Source organism: Macaca thibetana, chromosome 1 (assembly GCF_024542745.1).
Source record: "Macaca thibetana thibetana isolate TM-01 chromosome 1, ASM2454274v1, whole genome shotgun sequence".
Lineage (NCBI taxonomy): Eukaryota > Metazoa > Chordata > Mammalia > Primates > Cercopithecidae > Macaca > Macaca thibetana.
The window spans coordinates 27,323,541-27,344,817 of record NC_065578.1 but is presented as its reverse complement, the minus strand read 5'-3'; the positions used below and the strand labels follow the sequence as shown (position 1 = coordinate 27,344,817).

The window sequence follows — 21,277 nt, the reverse complement described above, 5'->3', positions numbered from 1 at the left end:
ATCGCTTGAACCCAAAAGGCAGAGGTTGCAGTGTACTGAGATCACACCACTGCACTCCAGCTTGGGCAACAGAGCGAGACTCCCATCTAAAAAAAAAAAAAAAAGGTGGGCGCGATGGCTCACGCCTGTAATCCTAGCACTATGGGAGGCCAAGGTGGGTGGATTACCTGAGGTCAGGAGTTTGGGACCTCGGGACCAGCCTAGCCAACATGGCGAAACCCTGTCTCTACTAAAAACACAAAAATTAGCTGGGCATGGTGGTGGGCACCTGTAATCCCAGCTACTCGGGAGGCTGAGGCTGGAGAATCGCTTGAACCTGGGAGGCAGAGGTTGCAATAAGCTGAGATCACAGGGTCACTCCAGCCTGAATGACAAGAGTGAAACTCCATTTCAAAAAAACAGTTTAAAGGTCTACATAGGCCCAGCGCAGTGGCTCACGCCTGTAATCCCAGCACTTTGGGAGGCCAAGGTGGGCGGATCGCTCCAGCTCAGGAGTTCAAGACTGGTCTGGGCAACATAATGAGACCTTGTCTCTACTAAAAGAAAAAAAAAAGAAAAAATTAACCAGGCATGGTGGTGCACGCCTGTAGTCTCAGTTACTCAGGGGGCTAAGGTGGGAGGAGTGCTTGAGCCTGGGAGAGATCAAGGCTGCAGTAAGCCCTGATCATGCCATTGGACTCTAGCCTGGGTGACAGAGTGGGACCTTGTCTCAAAAAAAAAAAAATTGAGACAGAGTCTCACTCTGTCACCCAGGCTGGAGTCCAGTGGCACAATCTTGGCTCACTGCAACCTCCACCTCCTGGGTTCAAGTGATTCTTGTGCCTCAGCCTCCCGAGTAGTTGGGACCACAGGAGTGAAAAAAAAAAAAAAAAAAAAGAAAAAGAAAGAAAGAAGAGAATAGAAAAAGGTCTACATAATTTGGTTATGGTAGCCCCTGTGAAGAAATGACTGTGAAAGTTTTACAACGGGAATTTAGAGCTCCCTCAGAATAAAGAATCCATCCATTCCGTTCTCTCTTTCCTATTTTATTTATTTACTTATTTTTTGAAACAGGGTCTCCAGCTCTGTCACCCAGAATGTAGTGTGGTGACACAATCATAGCTCACTGCAGCCTCAAACCGTGGGGCTCAAGTGATCCTCCTATCTCAGCCTCCTGAGTAACTGGGACTACAGATGTCCACTACCATGCCTGGCTGATTAAAAAAATTTTTTTTTTTGCAGAGACAAAGTCTTGCTATGTTGCCCAGGCTGGTCTCAAACTCCTGGCATAAACATAAAGTGATCCTCCTGCCTTAGCCTCCTGAAGCACTGGAATTACACACATGAGCCACCAGGCCTAGCCTCTTTCTTTATAAATAATCTTCTTCCAATGCTCCTTGTTTTCTTTTCTTTTCTTGGGGGGGGGGGGGTGTAGGGGTGGTAGGGGAATGGAATCTTGCTCTGTCACCCAGGCTGGAGTGCCGTGGCACAATCTCTGCTCACTGAAACCTCTGCCTCCTGGGATCAAGCAAGTCTCATGCCTCAGCCTCCCAAGTAACTGGGACTACAAGCATGGGCCACCACCCCCAGCTAATTGTTTGTATTTTTAGTAGAGATGGGGTTTCACCATGTTGGCCAGGCTTGTCTCGAACTCCTGGCCTCAAGTGATCTGCTTGCTTTGGCCTCCCAAAGTGCTGCGATTACAGGCGTGAGCCACCATGATGGGCCTCTTCTTCTAATACTAGTAAAAATAACTTGCTACGGGAATTTGAAGCATATAATGTATCCAAATACTTATTCTACTCCCTCTTGGAAACAAGTCACAAGATAGGAGGAGCAGGAATCAATTACATCCATGTTAAAGACAAGAAAACTAAAGCTCAAAGAGGTTGAGTTGCTCAAGGTTGCAATTATATGAGGGGATTTTATTTATTCAGTGCTTATTTACTGTCAGACTCCTTCCTCTTCCCAGCCAACCCTAATGAGCAGGTAAACCCCAAGAGGGAAAACACTTGTTTTCACTGTTTTGTCCTCAGTGTGTACAACAGTGCCTAGAATATAACAGGCTTTCCGTATTTGTTGACTGAATGAACAGATGGTTTTGGAAATGAAGTAAACCAACAGCAAAAGCACAAGGAAAAAAAGTTATTTCCCATTATAATGCACTAATAAAAGATTTCAAACAGGCTTCTACCAGTTAGAAAGGCTAGACTACATAATTGTATTGACTCAATTCCATTGGCATGTTATGCATTTTACCTAATAAGTAAGGGAGGTGAAGTAGGTTTCTGTTTCTGATGTCACATTCATGGCATGTACTAACATAAATCCAAGACTTAACTGCAGGTTTGAAACTGATTAAAAGTTTTTATTAAAAGCAGAAACTAGAGAAAGCATTCTCTTGAGTCCCAATGGTCTGACTAAAAAAGTACAGTATCTTAATTTCAGTTCTATCTTCAATGTTAGTTTCAGCAGCCAAAGCTATTGTATATATGTTCTCCAACACAGTTAATAAACCTTATAGCAAAGATTAGGGGAAAGCAAAACTCAGTAACTCATCACTTTTTGAGCGTTGCATAAAACTGCCATTCTGCCTAGGCACAAGGTAATCACAGCATATCAGAAGACAAAGTAATGGCACCAATGTTCAGTATAATTTATGAGAAAGAGCCGGGCGCGGTGGCTCACGCCTGTAATCCCAGCACTTTGGAAGGCTGAGGCGGGCGGATCACAAGGTCAGGAGATCGAGACCATGGTGAAACCCCGTCTCTACTAAAAATAGAAAAAAATTAGCCGGGCGCAGTGGCGGGCGCCTGTAGTCCCAGCTACTCGGGAGGCTGAGGCCGGAGAATGGCGTGAACCCGGGAGGCGGAGCTTGCAGTGAGCCGAGATCGCGCCATTGCACTCCAGCCTGGGCGACAGAGCGAGACTCCGTCTCAAAAAAAAATAATAATAATAATAATAATAATAATTTATGAGAAAGACTCATTGTTTATGGTTCCAGAAATTCCAGTTCCTTGTAAATCGATTGCCTTAACTGGAAAATATTTTCCATTTTCTCCAATATTTAGATTTTAGCAAATTAAAGCTGTTGATGCTGGTAAGATTAGTAACTGTAGTAAGTGTGAGGTAAGTGAACGAGAACTAGACTTGAAGTATGGTTTACTCTGATATTTACTACCTGGGTTAACTATAACCTTGAGCAAGTCACTTAAACATTTTAGAGGCTAGGCTTTATCAGTTGTAAAATGAGAGTAACAACCATCTCATAGAACTGTAGTGAGGAGTAAATGACACAAAGTATATTAACTTGTTTAAAAAATGATACTGGGAGGCTGGGCATGGTGACTAACGCCTGTAATCCCAGCACTTTGGGAGGCTGAGGTGAGAGGATCACCTAAGTCAAGGAATTTGAGACCAGGCTGGGCAACATGGCGAGACCTGTCTCTATAAAAATTATAAAATAAAATTATGGGCCAGGCACGATAGCTGATGCCTGTAATCCCAGAACTTTGGGAGGCCGAAATGGGCAGATCACCTGAGGTCAGGAGTTCAAGACCAGCGTGGCCAACATGGTGAAACCTCCTCTTGGCCAAGTGTGGTGGCTCACGCCTGTAATTCCAGCACTTTGGGAGGCCGAGACAGGCAGATCACGAGATCAGGAGATCAAGACCATCCTGGCGAACACGGTGAAACCCCATCTCTACTAAAATACAAAAAAAAAATTGCCGGGCATGGTGGCGGGCGCCTGTAGTCCCAGCTACTCAGGAGGCTGAGGCAGGAGAATTGTGTGAACCCGGGAGGCGGAGCTTGCAGTGAGCCGAGATCGCGCCACTGCACTCCAGCCTAGGTGACAGAGTGAGACTCCATCTCAAAAAAAAAAACAAACAAACAAAAAAAAAGAAACTCTGTCTCTACTAAAAGTACAAAATTAGCCAGGCGTGTTGGCACGTTCCTATAATCCCAGCTACTCAGGAGGCTGAGGCAGGAGAATCACTTAAACCCAGGAGGCAGAGGTTGCAGTGAGCCACGATCGTGCCATTAAACTCCAGCCTGGGCAAAAAGAGTGAAACTCCGTCTCAAAAAAAAAAGAAAGAAAACTTATGTTTAAAACAAACAAAATAAATAAATAAATATATAGCCAGACACAGTGGCTCACGCATATAATCCCAGCACTCTCGGAGGCTAAGGCAGGAGGACTGCTTGAGTCCAGGAGTTCAAGACCAGCCTGGGCAACATAGGGAAACCTTGGGTTCACAAAAAAATTAAAAAATTAGCCAAGTGTGGTAGTGAGCACCTGTAGTCCCAACTACTCAGAAGGCTGAAGTGGGAGGATCACTTGAGCCCAGGAGGTTGAGGCTACAGTGAGCCACGATCATAGCATTGTATTCCAGCCTGGGGGACAGAACAAGACCTTGTCTCAAAAAATAATCATAATCATAATCATAAAAATAAATAATATTGAGAAAATTGTCGTGTTTGTACAATTAAGTAACAGTCAATAGCAACTGCTGTTTCTTTTTTTTTTTTTTGAGACTGAGTCTCGCTCTGTCACTCAGGCTGGAGTGCAGTGGCACAATCTCGGCTCACTGCAACCTCCGCCTCCCAGGTTCAAGTGATTCTCCTGCCTCAGCCTCTCAAGTAGCTGGGATTATAGATGCCCACCACCACACCTGGCTAATTTTTGTATTTTCAGTAGAGACAGGGTTTCACCATGTTGGCCAGGCTGATCTCAAACTCCTGACCGCAGGTGATCCACCCGCCTTGGCCTCCCAAAGTGCTGGGATTACAGGTGTGGGCCACCGCGCCCCGCCAGTTTATTATTAAAACTAGAGCAATTCTATGGTTGCTTCTTCAAACCATAGCCAGGAAAACAGAGAAGACCTTCACTCACTGCTGGATTAAAAACTGAAGAACTGCATTATCCCTATACAGTATTACTAATACAATCTAGGATTCTCAAGAGTAAGTCATTTCCATTGTGAGATATCAAACAAAGTTATACAGTGTGAAGGGCTTTATTTGCCTACTTGGCTAGGGCAGGAATTAACCTATCTGACTTCATTAACCTTCCCTGATTCATGTAAAGGAATCCTCCTGGCTATCCTCATCCCAGAGACTTGAAACACGAATTAATCTATTTTTCAAAAGGGTTATTTGCAGTGACCTTCTTTAGAATTTTTTATTGGCCGGGCATGGTGGCTCACACCTGTAATCCCAGCACTTTGGGAGGTGGAGGCAGGCGAATCACTTGAGGTCAGGAGTTTGAGACCAGCCTGGCCAACACGGTAGAACACCATGTCTACTAAAAAAAAAAAAAAAAAAAAAAATTAGCCAGGCGTGGTGGCACATGCCTGTAATCTCAGCTACTCGGGAGGCTGTGCCAGGAGAATCGCTTGAAACCAGGAGGCAGAGGTTGCAGTGAGCCAAGATGATGCCACTGCACAGCCTGAGCAACAGAGCAAGACTCTACCTCAAAAAACAAAAATAGAATTCTTTATCTTAAGGTTTAATACCAGCACTTTAAGAGGGAGGATTACTTGAGGCCAGGAGTCCAAGAGCAGCCTGGGCAACAGAGTGGGACCCCAATCACTAAGAAATTTTTTTTTTTTTTTTTTTTTTGAGACGGAGTCTTGCTCTGTCACCCAGGCTGGAGTGCAGTGGCCGGATCTCAGCTCACTGCAAGCTCCGCCTCCCGGGTTTACGCCATTCTCCTGCCTCAGCCTCCCAAGTAGCTGGGACTACAGGCGCCCGCCACCGCGCCCGGCTAGTTTTTTGTATTTTTAGTAGAGACGGGGTTTCACCGTGTTAGCCAGGATGGTCTCGATCTCCTGACCTCGTGATCCGCCCGCCTCGGCCTCCCAAAGTGCTGGGATTACAGGCTTGAGCCACCGCGCCCGGCCAAGAAATTTTTTTAAAAAAATTTTTAATTAGCTGGGCTGGTGGCCTGTGTCTGTTGACCCAGCTACTCTGGAGGTTGAGGCTTGAGCCCAGGAGGAGGTCCAGGCTGCAGTGAGCAGTGCTCACCTCACTGCATTCCAGCCTGGGAAACCCAGCGAGACCCTATTTCAAAAAATAAATACATAAAAATTGGCCAGGCATGGTGGCTCATGCTTGTAATCCCAGCACTTTGGGAGACCGAGGCAGGTGGATCACCTGAGGTTAGGAGTTCAAGGCCAGCCTGGCCAACAGGGTGAAACCTTGTCTTTACTAAAAATACAAAAATTAGCTGGGCTTGCTGGCACACACCTGTAATCCCAGCTACTCAGGAGGCTGAGGCAGGAGAATCACTTCAATCTGGGAAGTGAAGGTTGCAGTGAGCCAAGATCACACCATTGCACCCCAGCCTGGGTAACAGAGTGACACTCGGTCTCAAAATAAATAAATACATATAAATAACTTAAATAGTCGAGCATAGTGGCTCACACGCCTATTCCCAGGCATCTGGGAGCCTCGGGTGGGAGGATGGCTTAAGCCAGGAAGTTCGAGGCTGCAGTGAACTAGGAGTTCTCCACTGTACTCAAGCTTCAGCAACCAAGCAAGACTCTGGTCTCTTAAATGAAACAAACAAACAAATTTTACCTTAAGCTGATTCTAACAATGCAGTCCTCCAACAGGAGGACATACACAGTTACCACTATCTAGCCAAATTTGATCAAATCCACAATCCAAGCAATTCCGCGGTTTCTGGTAAGAATCTACCACACCTCATCCCCTAAACTGGCTTCATTCCTTTTGTTTTGTTTTGTTTTAGACGGGGTTCTTGCTGTGTTGCCCAGGCTGGTCGCGAACTTCTGGCCTCAAGCGATTCTCCTGCCTCAGCCTCCAGAATAGTTGGCATTACAGGCACGTGCCACCACGCTCGAAATTCATTCCTTTAATTTAGCGAAAAAGTAAGTGACTTCTAGAAGCCACTGGGTTTCTGGTTCCTCTATAAAGCAAATCCTTCCACTGAAGGACTTTTTCCTTCCACTTTTTGTTTTAAAAAGAAAAAGAAAAGAAAGAGGTTGGACGGAGCCCTCGCTGAGTGTCTGAATGAAGCACTGGAGGTTTTTTGGGGTTTTTTTTTGCAAGCAATCAGTGATGCCCTGTAAGTCACTCTCCTCCGAGATTTGGGAGGTGCGTGAACTGCCATTCTACCATTCACCACTGGTTCTTTGGTCCAGCGATCACAGATGTGAGCTGCATAGACATCGCAGCAAATTCGATGCCTTCCCGGTTTCCCGGAGCGGGGTGTAAAGGGTGGCAGAGAGGGGGTCACTTCTTTTTCTTAAACTCATCTCTCCACCAAGAAAAACGCTGGAGTTTCGTGCCCTGAAGCCGCCCGGGCTGATGTTTAAAAGTTAAATAATAACCTCCAGGTTTCTACAGAAACTCCGCCTGGCTCCGAAGCCCCCGCTCTAACCAGCCGGGGTGCGGAGGTCTGAGGCAGGACGGTTTTGAAAAATGTACTTTGACCCGATCCGGTTACTGTAACCGGATCCTCAGGGAGCAGTCCCCGTTGGGGACCGGCGGAACAGGCTCCCCCGTGGCGGACACTCCATGCACCGGCACAAAGGGGGCGCAACGCAGCCCAGACAAAAGGGCCCAGCCAAGTCTCGGGGGGCGGAGAGGCCGAGCCTGCGCGGGCCCTGCCGCAGGCGGAGACGCCCGGGCTGGACCGTTGTGGGAGGGCTGAGGAGGGAGGCAGCGGCCCCGCCCCGCCCTGGCCCGAAGAGACGGCGACCCGGGCCGTTACCTTCTGCCCGGACCGGGACCCTTTCGCACAGCCAAGAACGGGGCCGCAGCCTGAGAGGAGCCCGCAGCCTGATACTGAGCAGGTCCTGCTCACTTTCCCTTGCTCGCTGAACTCACCCAGGTCTCCGCCGCCGCCTCCTCAGCCTCCACAGCAGCCTCTCCCGGAAATCCTACCTGGCCCGTTGGCCGCCAGGCAGCAGCCGGAGCCCTCGGCCCCCGGGGAGGGGGGGAAAAAGGGAGCGGGCTGGACAGTGAGGGGTAGGACGTGCCGCCGCGGAGACTCACGGGACTTGTAGTCCCCAGCAGGGGCCGGTTGTGCGGTGAGCTGAACAAAATGGCGGGAAGCGTGCGTCCTTTCTCTCCGGGCGGTCGTCTTCCTTACAGCCTCTCTGGGCATGCGCTGGCCGCTGTGCGCACCTTGTGTGTAAAAGAACTTGGGCACCTTTCCTGCTACTGTGGGAGGCAAAGGTCTTTGGACTTGGGAGGGCAGGGTTCAATAGTGGGCTCCAGGCAGTATCCAAAAAGGGGACTGACACAAGAGTGTTGTTTGAGAATACTGTGTCCCTGACTGGCCAAATTTCAATCATAACCTCTCCAAAGGAAAAACTATTTATTGAGGACCAATTTGAAGTGCAAAAAACGTACACGCAAGTTATCTACCCTCAGTGTTGTAAGAAACCCAGGAATCATTCTGGACACTTCCCTCAAGCCATTAAGTCCAGTCATTCTACATCCCCAGTATTTTAATTCATTTCGATATCCTTCACTGCTATCACCTAGTGAAAACCACCATCACTTCTCTCCAAGTCTCAGTAGTTTCAGGCTGCTAGGCTATCACCCTCCGAAATCTTTCCTTGCTGCTGCCAGACGACCCTTCTAAATGCAAACCCATTGTATCACACAACCTAAATTAGACCTACATGTAAAACTTGAAGCTACGGCACGTCTAGAGGACATTCCAGGAGAAAAATCGATGTGACTTTTCAAATGCACAATCCATAAAATTAAAAAAATTGGCCAGGCGCGGTGGCGTGTGCCTCTAATCCCAGCTACTCAGGAGGCTGAGGCAGGAGAATCGCTTGAACCCAGGAGGCGGAGGTTGCAGTGAGCCGAGATCGCGCCATTGCACTCCAGCCTGGGCGACAGATCAAGACTCTGTCTCAAAACAAACAAACAAAAAAATTATCCCGGGCTTACTGGCATGCGCCTGTAGTCCCAGCTACTTGGGAGGCTTAGGTGAGAGGATCACTTGAGCCTGGGAGGTCGAGATCGCACCAGTGCACTCCAGCCTGGGCAACAGAGTGAGACCCTGTCTCAGTAGAAAAAGAAAAAGGAAGAAAAAAAGAATTGGCTAGGTGCAGTGACTCACACCTATACATCCCAGCACTTTGGGAGGCCGAGGCGAGAGGATTCCTTGAGCCCAGGAGTTTGAGACCAGCCTGTCAGCCTGGGCAACAGAGTGAGACCCCATCTCTACAAAAACAATTTTAAAACTTAGCTGGGCATGGTGGAACATGCCTATAGTCCCAGGTACTCAGGAGGCTGAGGTGGGAGGATTGTTTGAGCTGGGGAGGTCCAGACTGCAGTGAGCTGTGATGGTGCCACTGCACTCCAACCTGGACGACAGAGGGAGACCTTGTCTCAGAAAAAATTTTAAAATATATTTATTGGCCCGGTGCGGTGGCTCACGCCTGTAATCCCAGCACTTTGGGAGGTTGAGGCGGGTAGATCACCTGAGGTCAGGAGTTCAAGACCAGCCTGGCCAACATGGTGAAACCCTCTCTCTACTAAAAATACAAAAATTTATTGGGTGTGATGGCCCACGTCTGTAATCCCAGCTACTTAGGAGGCTGAGGCAGGAGAATTGCTTGAACCTGGGAGGCGGAGGTTTCAGTGAGCCGAGATTGCACCATTGCACTCCAGCCTGGGTGACAAGAAGGAAAATCAGTCTCAAAAATAAAATTTAAATTTAAATTCAAAAATATATTTTTGAAATTATTAGGCTACACATGATAACTCATGCCTGTAATCCCAGCACTCTAGAAGGCCAAGGCTGGAGGACTGGTTGAGACCATGGCGTCAAGACCAGCCTGGGCAACACAGTGAGACTCCATCTCTAAAATATAAATAAATAAAAAATTTTTTAAAAATTGAATAAATTGTATATCATCAAAATTTCAAACTTTACTCAAGACTGTTGTGAAAATAAAGACAAGCTGGCCAGGCACAGTGACTCACCCTGTAATCCCAACACTTTCAGAGACTGAAGCAAGTGAATCACCTGAGGTCAGGAGTTCAAGACCAGCCTGGCCAACATGGTGAAACCCCATCTCTACTAAAAATACAAAACAAAAAATAGCTGGGTGTGGTGGTGCATGCCTGTAATCCTAGCTACTTGGGAGGCTGAGGCAGGAGAACTGCTTGAATCCAGGAGGTGGAGGTTGCAGTGAGCAGAGATTGTGCCATTGCACTCCAGCCTGGGCAATGAGCAAAACTCCATAAAAAAAAAAAGAAAGAAAGAAAGAAAAAGAAAATGAAGACAAGCCACAGATCAGAGTAAAATTGCTGCAAAACATATAACCATTACCTGGAAATATACAGAGTTCTTTCAACTCAACAAGAAGACAAACAACCCAATTTGAAAAACGATTAGCACAGACAATTTACCAAAGAAGAGAAACTAAATGGATGGCAAATAACATGAAAGATGTTAGGGGAAAAAAAAGGAAACACAATGAGATTACACTACCCACCACTGGAATGACTAAAAGGACTGGCAATACCAAGTATTAGCATGAATACAGAGCAACAAGAATTCTCATACATTGATGGTACCATTTTAAGATGATAAAAACCACTTTGGAAACTGGTTTGGCAGGTTTTTTTTTTTTTTTAATATCCTGATTGTGTTTATGGTTTCAAGGGTGTATAAATATATCAAAACTCATCAAGGCTGGGCACAGTGGCTTATGCCTGTAATCCCAGCACTTTGGGAGGTCAAGGCAGGCAGATCGCTTGAGCTCACTAGTTCGAGACCAACCTGGACAACATGGTGAAATCCTGTCTCTACAAAAAAAAAAATACAAAAATTAGTCAGGTATGGTGACGGGCACCTGTAGCCCCAGCTATGTGGGAGACTTAGTTGTGAGGATGGCTTGAGCCCAGGAGGTGGAGGTTGAAATGAGTCAAGACCATGCCACTACACTCCAGCTTGTGCAACAGAGCAAGACCCTGTCAAAAAAATAAAAAATAAAAAAAGTGCATTTCATTGCTCATCAATTATACTTCACTAAATCTGAAAAATAGTATAGTAGAAAAAATTAAAAGAAAAATTTAAAAAAATTTAAAAAAAAATTTTTTTTTAATTAAAATTAAAGAAAATTCGTCAATGGCTTTCCAGTACCCTCAGGAAAAACAGACAAACAAAATTATTTTGCCACAGAAACTATTGCAGGCTGGGCGCACTGGCTCACACCTGGAATCCCAGCACTTTGGGAGGCCGAGGCAGGTGGATCACCTGAGGTCAAAAGTTCAAGGCCAGCCTGGCCAACACGGTGAAACCCCATCTCTACTAAAAATACAAAAAAATTAGTGGGGTGTGGTGGCAGGCACCTGTAATTACAGCTACTCAGCAGGCTGAGGCAGGAAAATCACTTGAACCTGGGAGGCGGAGGTTGCAGTGAGCCGAGATCGTGCCACTGCACTCCAGCCTGGGCAACAAGGGCGAGATTCCATCTCAAAAAAAAAAAAAGAGGCTGAGGCAGGAGAATTGCTTGAACCTGGATGGCAGAGGTTTCAGTGAGCCAAGATTGCACCACTGCACTCTAGCCTGGGTGACAGAGTGAGACTCTGTCTCAAAAAAAAAAAAAAAAACAAAAACTCTACTGTAGAGCTTCAATATCATCCATGGTTTCAAGGAAGAGGACTAATGGATGGCAACTTGAAATCCTAGGTAATAATAGCAGTGGGAACAATAGTAGCAGTGACAGCAGTAATAATAAAACAATTTTTTCTTGAATACCTACCATGTACCAGATATTTTGCATACATCTTAATTAAGATTCCATCCAGAAGCCGGGTGCAGTGGCTGACACCTGTAATCCCACCACTTTGGGAGGCCAAGCCGAGTGGATCACCTGAGGTCAGAAGTTCGAGACCAGCCTGGCCAACATGGTGAAACCCTGTCTTGACTAAAAAAATGCAAAAACATTGGCTGGGCATGGTGGTGCGTGCCAGTAATCCCAGCTACTTGGGAGGCTGAGGCAGGAGAATCGCTTGAACCCAGAAGGCGGAGATTGCAGTGAGCCAAGATCACACCATTGCATTCCAGCCTGGGCAACAAGAGCAAAACTCCATCTCAAAAAAAAAAAAAAAAAAAAAATTCCATCCAGAAAGTAGAACCTAAGACAGGTGTTAGTTGCAGGTAATTTACTTAAAAGGTGATCCCAGGGATTTAAAGTGAAAGTCCAGAATAAAATAGGAAGAGGAGAAAAGCCAACACAAGGATGTATTAACAACGTGTTCACTGCTGTGGGCACCTGGGGCTGGATCCTACCAAGCCCATCTGATAATTTTCTTTCTTTCTTTCTTTTTCTTTTTTTCTTTTTTTCAACTGGGCAGCCTCCTGAACCAGAGTGGGCTCAGCGACTCCCCATCTGAGTATTTTCTGTAATGCCTCTCATTATGGTCTTCTGAAAGGCTGACAGAGAAGCATTTAACCCTTGGTTTATATTCTCCATTGGTTTGGATTTCCCCAGGAGGCATTAACTTCCTTGCACTTCTGGGTAGGCACTCACCAGTGTCCTACATTATGGTTTAGGAAAAGCTCCAGAACATAGAGAAAGATACAAGGAGAATTGAAGCCTTCACTGAATTGTTTTCAAAAGCTTTGCCCATTGGGAAGGCTGAGAGGATGGAAGGTAAGGGACAAGATGTCCCACACCATCCCTTGCGGTGCTCAGATTCATCCATGCGCTCCATTAGATCCAGTCCATCACCTAGTTTTCAAGATAATGGCTAGCTGTCATCTTGACAGAAAACTCAGTGGTGCTTAAAATTCTTTGCAAAATGTTTGTTGTCCCGTATGCCTTTTGTGCCCTATAACATACCATACTCAACCATATAGATGATTCTCACCAATAGTGTTAAGTGAAAGCAGCCAGACAAGAGTACAACATTTGATTTCATGTGGATAAAATACAAGACAGGCAAAAATATTCTGTTCAAGGCCAGGATAGCAGCCATCCTTTGGGGTAAGAGAGCAGTGTCTAGAAGGGGGATGAGAGGAGATTTTGCTGGTATTACTTATCAGATATGTGATTTACAAATACGTTCTCCCAATCTGTGGCTTGTCTTTCTTTTTCTTTTCTTTCTTTTTTTTTTGAGACAGAGTCTTGCTCTATCGCCAGGCTGAAGGGCAGTGGCGCGACTTAGCTCACTGCAACCTGTGCCTCCCAGGTTCAAGCGATTTTCCTGCCTCAGCCCCTTAGCCTCCTGAGAAGCTGGGACTACAGCTGCAAGCCACCATGCCCAGCTAATTTTTGTATTTTTAGTAGAGACAGGTTTCACCATGTTGGCCAGGATGGTCTCGATCTCTTGACCTCGTGATCCACTCAACTCGGCCTCCCAAAGTGCCGGGATTACAGGTGTGAGCCACCGCGCCCAGCCTGTGGCTGGTCTTTTCATTCTCTTTACAGAATCTTTCACACAGCAGAATTTAAAATTTTTGAAGGCTGGGCATGGTGGCTTATACCTGTAATCCCAAAACTTTGGGAGGCTGAGGCAGGCAGACCACCTGAGGTCAGGAGTTCAAGAGCAGCCTGGCTAACATCGAGAAACCCTGTTTCTACTAAAAATACAAAAAAATTAGCTGGGCGTGGTGGCACACGCCTGTAATCCCAGCTACTCAGGAGGCTGAGGCAGGAGAATTGCTTGAACCCGGGAGGAGGCAGTTGCAGTAAGCCGAGATCGAGCCATTGCACCCAGCTTGGGCAACAAGAAGAAAACTCCATCTCAAAAATAAATAAAATAAAATATTTGAGTAAGTCCAATATTTCCATTTTTTAATCTTATGGATGGTGTCATATCTAAGAAATCTTTGTCTAATCCAAGATCACAAAAATGTCCGCCTAAATTTTCTTCTAGAAATGTATAGTTTTATGTTTATTTTTATTTTTTCGAGATGGAGTTTTGCTGTTGTTGCCCAGGTGGAGTGCAATGGCGCGATTTCGGCTCACGGCCACCTCCACCTCCTGGGTTCAAGTGATTCTCCTGCCTCAGCCTCCCAAGTAGCTGGGATTACAGACATGCACCACCTCCATTCCTGGCTAATTTTTTTGTATTTTTAGTAGAGATGAGGTTTCACCATGTTGGTCTGGCTGGTCTCAAACTCCTGACTTCAGGTGATGCACCCACCTCAGCCTCCCAGAGTACTGGGATTACAGGCATGAGCCTCTGTACCTGGCCGTGTATATTTTTAGATTGCCTTTTTTTTTTTTTTAAGAATTATTTGGGATAGAGTCTCATTCTGTCACTAGGGCTGGAGTGCAGCGGCTGATCATGGCTCACTGCCCTGACCTCCCAGGCTCAGGTGATCCTCTCACCTCAGCCTCCCAGCTAGCTGGGACTACAGGCGCACACCACCATACACAGCTAATTTTTTGTGTGTTTTGTAGAGACAGAATTTTGCCATGTTGCCCAGGCTAGTCTCTGACTCCTGAGCTCAAGTGATTCGACCACCTTGTCCTCGCAAAACGCTGGGATTACAGGCGTGATCCACCACACTTGCCCATGCATATACTTTTCTATTTAGTCTAAACCTGGAAGAATACACAAGCTTTCCTCTGGGGTAGGAAGATAGTGGGATTTGGGGTAAGTATACTAGAAAGATTGACTTTTCACTGTATACCATTTTGTGCTATTGAATTTTTTTTTTTTTTTTTTTGAGATGGAGTTTCACTCTTATGCCCCCAGGCTGGAGTGCAATGACACTGTCTCGGCTCACTGCAACCTCTGCCTCCCGGGTTCAAACAATTCTCCTGCCTCAGCCTCCCGAGTAGCTGGGATTACAGCACATGCCACCATGCCTGGCTAATTCTTTGTATTTTTAGTGGAGACGAGGTTTCACCACGTTGGCCAGGCTGGTCTCAAACTCCTGACCTCAGGTGATCTGCCTGACTTGGCCTCCCAAAGTGCTGGGATTACAGATGTGAACCACTATACTCGGCCAAATAATTTTTTTTGGGCCGGGCGCAGCGGCTCACGCCTGTAATGCCAGCTCTTTGGGAGGCCGAGACGGGCGGATCACGAGGTCAGGAGATCGAGACCATCCTGGCTAACACGGTGAAACCCCGTCTCTACTAAAAATACAAAAAATTAGCCGGGTGTGGTGGCAGGCGCCTGCAGTCCCAGCTATATGGGAGGCTGAGGCAGGAGAATGGCGTGAACCCAGGAGGCGGAGCTTTCAGTGAGCCGAGATCGCGCCACTGCACTCCGGCCTGGGTGACAAAGCGAGACTCCGTCTCAAAAAAAAAAAAAAAAAGGCCGGGCGCGGTGGCTCAAGCCTGTAATCCCAGCACTTTGGGAGGCCGAGATGGGCGGATCACGAGGTCAGGAGATCGAGACCATCCTGGCTAGCACGGTGAAACCCCGTCTCTACTAAAAAATACAAAAAACTAGCCGGGCGCGGTGTCGGGCGCCTGTAGTCCCAGCTACTCGGGAGGCTGAGGCAGGAGAATGGCGTAAACCCGGGAGGCGGAGCTTGCAGTGAGCTGAGATCCGGCCACTGCACTCCAGCCTGGGCGACAGAGCGAGACTCCGTCTAAAAAAAAAAAAAAAAAAAAAAAAAAAAAAAAATTTTTTTTTTTGAGATGGAATTTCGCTCTTTGTCACCCAGGCCGGAGTGCAGTGGCACGATCTAGCTCACTGCAACCTCTGCCCACCCCCAGGTTCAAGCTATTCTCCTGCCTCAGCCTCCCAAGTAGCTGGCATTACCGGCACCCACCACGACAGCCAGCTAATTTTTGTATTTTTGGTAGAGATGGGGTTTCACCATATTGGCCAGACTGGTCTCGAACGCCTGACCTCAGGTGATCCGCCCACCTCAGCCTCCCAAAGTGCTGGGATTACAGGCATGAGCCACTGCGCCCGACCGGCCAAATAATTTTTTAAAACGCAAACTCAAAAAGGGTTGGGGATCACTAAAACAGTTCCACTGAACAGTTTAAAATCACCATGATGGGCCTGGTTCAGCACTTTGGGAGGCCAAGGCAGAAGGCTCACTTTTTTTTTTTTTTTTTGAGAAGGAGTCTCACTCTGTCGCCCAGGCTGGAGTGCAGTGGCACGATCTCAGCTCACTGCAACATCTGCCTCCCAGTTCAAGTGATTCTCCTGCCTCAGCTTCCCAAGTAGCTGGCACTTACAGGCACCTGCCACTGTGCCTGGCTAATTTTTTGTATTTTTAGTAGAGACTGGGTTTCACTGTGTTAGCCAGGATGGTCTTGATCTCCTGACCTCGTGATCCGACCTTGTGATCTGCCCGCCTCGGCCTCCCAAAGTGCTGGGATTACAGGCATGAGCCACTGCGCCCAGCCAGACGTCTCACTTTTGAGCACAGGAGTTCAAGACTGGCCTGGGCAACACAGCAAGACTCCCATCTCTGCAAAAATTAAAATAATAAAAATGAGCAAGCCGTGGTGGATACCTATAGTCTCAGTTATTCAGGAGGCTGAGGCAGGAAAATCGCTTGAGCCCAGGAGTTCGAGGTTACAGTGAGCTATGATCGTACCAGTACACTTCAGCCTGGGTGACAGAGTGCGACCCTGCATCTAAAAGAAATAAATAATAATAATAAAATAAATAAAAAAAATCACCACGACGTTTGCTGGATTGGATGATTTCACTGCAGCTTCAAATCCTGAGGGTTCTCTCAAGCCTGGCAGTTCTCACTGAGCTAAGAAACGAAAAGTCAAATTTATTGGCAAAGAATGAATTAGGCCAATCAGAAGATAATATGCAAATGATAAGTGTGAATTTATAGTTTCCTCCCTACAGCTTTGAACATTGCAGAATTTAGAGAAGAAACTGTGAATGTTGCTGCCACCTGCAGGCCACATCTCTCAATATCAGGTTCCTGGAAGTACCTGGTGGGATTCTTCTTTCAATTGAGTCCTCTGTTAGGCTCTGGATTGGAGAAAGAGTGATTTACAGATTTCTCCCTTTTTGCTGTCATCATCCCATACTCTGCCACAAACTCAAATGGCTAAAAGCGGGGAGCTGTGGCATTCAATTATCTGTGTTTGAATCCTGTCTTTACCTTGGGTAAATCAGATACCTATTCTTTTTTTTCTTTTTTCTTTTTTTTTTTTTTAAGATGGGGTTTCGCTCTTGTTGCCCAGGCTGGGGTGCAATGGTGTGATCTCGGCTCACTGAAGTCTCCACCTCCTGGGTTCAAGCAGTTCTCCTGCCTCACAAGCGCCTGCCACCATGCCTGGCTAATTTTTTGTATTTTTAGTAGAGACAGTGTTTCACTACGTTGGCCAGGTTGGTCTTGAACTCCTGGTCTCAGGTGATCTGCCTGCCTAGGCCTTCCAAAGTGCTGGGATTACAGGTGTGAGCCACTGTGCACAGCAATCAGATACCTATTCTACACTTCAGTTTCCTCATCTATAAAATGGGGATAAGAGTAGCTCCTTTACATAGGTGTTGTGAGGATTAAATTAGATCACATAGAGTACTTAGCACAATGCCTGGCACATAGTGAACAAGCAACAAATATTAATGGTTGTCAAGTTGTCATTGTCAGGCAGAGCTTCAGAGCCTCTCTCATTCTTTTTTTTTTTTCCCAGCTCAATTTAAGATTCAAGGCCCTCCCATTCTAAACTGACGAATTGTACCTGGACACGCAAAAGTCTATTGGAAAGACCTGTAACATCTGGTTCCACCACTTACTGATTGTGGGCAAGCATCTTAACCTCTCTGAACCTTACTTGACCTCACAGATGGTTTTGGAGATTACATGAAATCATCTGTGTAAAGCACCAACACAGTGCCTGGCATGGAGTGGACAGTTAATAGGTGGAATGATGATGGGGTGATGACTAACACAGAAATACTTACCAAGTATAGCTAAAGGTTGAGCAGCACAGGTTGCAAATAGGCAGGCCATAGGCAGTCACTAACCTACAGATAATTTGTTTTGGCCCACAGTGATTTACATTTTAACCCCAGGAATTTTACATTCAAGTCTGAATTCTTAATTTCTCTTTTAAAATGTGAAGATCTGCCGGGTGCAGTGGCTCATGCCTGTAATCCCAGCACTTTGGGAGGCTGAGACAGGCAGATCACCTGAGGTCAGGAGTTCGAGACCAGCCTGACCACCATGGAGAACCCCATCTCTACTAAAAATACAAAATTAGCTGGGCATGGTGGCGTATGCCTGTAATCCCAGAGGATTACTGTAACTCAGGAGGCTGAGGCAGGAGAATCGCTTGAACCTGGGAGGCGGAGGTTGCAGTGAGCTGAGTTTGCACCACTGCACTTCAGCCTGGGCAAAAGAATGAAACTCCCTCTCTGGGCCAGGCGCAGTGGCTCATGTCTACAATCTCAGCATTTTGGGAGGCCGAGACGGGGGGATTGCTTAAGTCCAGGAGTTTGAGACCAGCCTGGGTCAACATGGCGAAACGTCGGTCTCTACTAAAAATACAAAAAATTAGCCGGGTGTGGTGGCATGCATCTGTAGTCCTAGCTACTTGGGAGGCTGAGGTGGGAGAATCATCTGAAGCCTGAGAGGTCAAAGTTGCAGTGAACCAAGATTGCACCACTGCATTCCAGCCTGGACAACCAGAGTGAGACCCTGTCTCAAAAAAAGTTTTATTTTTATTTTTTTATTTTTGAGATAGCGTCTTGCTTTGTCACCCAGGCTGGAGTGTAGTGGCGCGATCTCGGCTCACTGCAAGCTCCACCTTCCGGTTTCAAGCGATTAGCCTCCCAAGTAGCTGGGACTACAGGTGCCTGCCACCATGCCTGGCTAATTTTTTTTATATTTTTAATAGATACGGGGTTTCACCGTGTTAGCCAGGATGGTCTCGATCGCCTGACCTCGTGATCCAACCTCGTGATCTGACTGCCTCGGCCTCCCAAACTGCTGGGATTACAGGCGTGAGACACCGTGCCTGGCCAAATTTTTTTTTTTTTTTTTTTTGAGACGGGGTCTGGCTCTGTTGCTCAGGCTGGAGTGCAGTGGTGGATCTCGGCTCACTGCAACCTCCACCTCCTGGGCTCAAGCGATTCTCCTGCCTCAGCCTCCTGAGTAGCTGGGACTACAGGCACACCCCACCACACCTGGCTAATTTTTTTTTTTTTTTTGTAGAGACGGGGTTTTACCATGTCGGGCAGGCTGGTCTCAAACTCCTGGCCTCAGGTGATCTGCCTGCCTAGGCCTCCCAAAGTGCTCGGATTAAAGGTGTGAACCACTATGCCCAGCCTGAAAACAATTTTTGTAAAGTAAGAAATAAATAAGGCCAGGCATGGTGGCTCACGCCTGTAATCCCAGCACTTTGGGAGGCCAAGGCAGGGGATCACCTGAGGTCAGGAGTTAAAGACCAGCCTGGCCTACATGGTGAAACCCTGTCTCTATTAAAAATACAAAAATTAGCCAGATGCGGTAGTACGTGCCTGTAGTCCCAGCTACTCAGGAGGTTGAGGCAGGAGAATTGCTTGAACCTGGGAGGCAGAGTTTGCAGTGAGCTGAGGTCGCACCACTGCACTCCAGCCTGGGCGACAGAGTACGACTCTGTCTCAAAAAAAAAAAAAAAAAAAAGAAAAGAAAAGAATCAAATACAATAAAATGTGAAGTCCTGACAGTGTATTACACTGATCTATACGGAAGGTGGCACGTAACAGAGAAACCTAATTTCTTCTAAGGAAGCTAAGCAATGCTCCCTGAAGAAGTGATGCTAAAGCTGAGACAGGAGTTGACTGGCGGTGAACCTGATAAAGAGGTGGGGAATGCTGCTCCAAGCGTAAGGACTGCTGAGTCCCAAGGCCTTGGTCAGGAAGATTCTTGCCTCAAAGAAACTTCAGGGTAGCCAGGTGGCCAGAGCACAGTGAGCAAGACAATAGGAAGAAGATGAGGCTTCCGTTAGCATCTTAAGGATTTTGGTCTTTATCATGAGGACAAATGTATTTCAAAGCTAAAAGCTGCGAGGTAGCCAATTGTGTAACAAACTGAGGAGCTAGACAGAAACAGAAGGGAGAAAGATCAGAGGTCAATAATTAACAGCTGAGACGGCAGAGAAGCGCAAGGATAGTATAGAATCTAGAAACTGTGAGCTGGGCACGGTGGCTCACACCTGTAATCCCAGCACTTTGGGAGGCTGAGGTGGGTGGATCACGAGGTCAGGAGATTGAGACCATCCTGGCTACCACGGTGAAACCCCGTCTCTACTAAAAATACAAAATATTAGCTGGGCGTGGTGGTGGGCGCCTGTAGTCCCAGCTACTCGTGAGGCTGAGGCAGGAGAATGGCATGAACCTGGGAGGCGGAACTTGCAGTAAGCCGAGATCGCGCCACTGCACTCCAGCCTGGGTGACAGAGCGAGACTCCATCTCAAAGTAAAAAAAAGAAAGAAAGAAAGAAAGAAACTGTGGGCACGCAGGACAGCCTTTCAGGTGTGGTCTGGCAAAAGGCAGACTTTATGGGAACCAAGGTAAGTGGGACGCCAACATGAATATCTTATGTTCATTTAAATAGTGGAAAAATGAGAAGACCAGACATTTCGTCAAGGGCATATTACAAGTGAGATATGGAGCTAGATTTACAATACCTCTCTTAATTTGTTGCTCCTCCCATTAGTTTTCTCAAGGCAAGTAAACTCAGTACAATACTTCGTTGGTAATACTACTAATGTATCTCATTTATTAAGAGTTTGCTAAATGTTGGGCTCTATATTTATGTGCATTATTATCTTGTTTTTTTCACCGAGTTAGCGAGAACGGTCCACCCAAAATATTATGAACCAAGAGACTATTAGACATTGGAGACAGAAATAAATGAAACAGACACCATCCCTCTCCTTTGGGAATTCACAGTTCAGAAAGGAAGTGAGTAGTTGAAGAAGTAATTATAGGCTGGGCACCTGGCTCATGTCTGTAATCCCAGCACTTTCGGAGGCCAACGCGAGTGGATCACCTTAGGTCAGGGGTTTAAGACCAGCCTGGCCAACATGGTGAAAACCCGTTTCTATTAAAAATACAAAAAAAATTAGCCGGGTGTGGTGGTGCGTGCCTGTAATCCCAGCTACTTGGGAGGCTGAGGCAGGAGAATTGCTTGAACCCAGGAGGCAGAGGTTGTAGTGAGCCAGGATCTCGCCATTGCACTCCAGCCTGAGTGACAGAGTGAGACTGTTTAAAAAAAAAAAAAAAGGAAGTAATTATAAAGAGTAATTGGCAGGTGCTACCAGGAGAATATAACAGTGAACCAACCTACCATGGGTGGCAGGGAAGGCATTCTGGAAGAAGTGATGGTCAAGCTGAAAAATCAGAGGGAATTAACAAGGTGAAA

At 46.7% G+C, this 21,277-nt stretch overlaps 2 protein-coding genes across 4 annotated transcripts in view; one reads left to right on the top strand and one right to left on the bottom strand.

Annotated features, from left to right (window-relative positions):
• Window positions 1-8,009, bottom strand: part of PHACTR4 (phosphatase and actin regulator 4) — a 146,079-nt gene extending 138,070 nt beyond the window's left edge. The window contains exon 1 of one of the 3 annotated variants that reach the window (XM_050794767.1): window positions 7,834-8,009. The gene's annotated coding sequence lies outside the window, so the exon portion shown is untranslated. The remainder of the gene's footprint in view (window positions 1-7,833) is intronic. The other 2 variants (XM_050794780.1, XM_050794840.1) reach the window with 2 other exon arrangements.
• LOC126958026 (dnaJ homolog subfamily C member 8) overlaps window positions 1-21,277 on the top strand; it is a 614,804-nt gene that overhangs the window by 423,730 nt on the left and 169,797 nt on the right. The gene's annotated exons all lie outside the window — the stretch shown is intronic.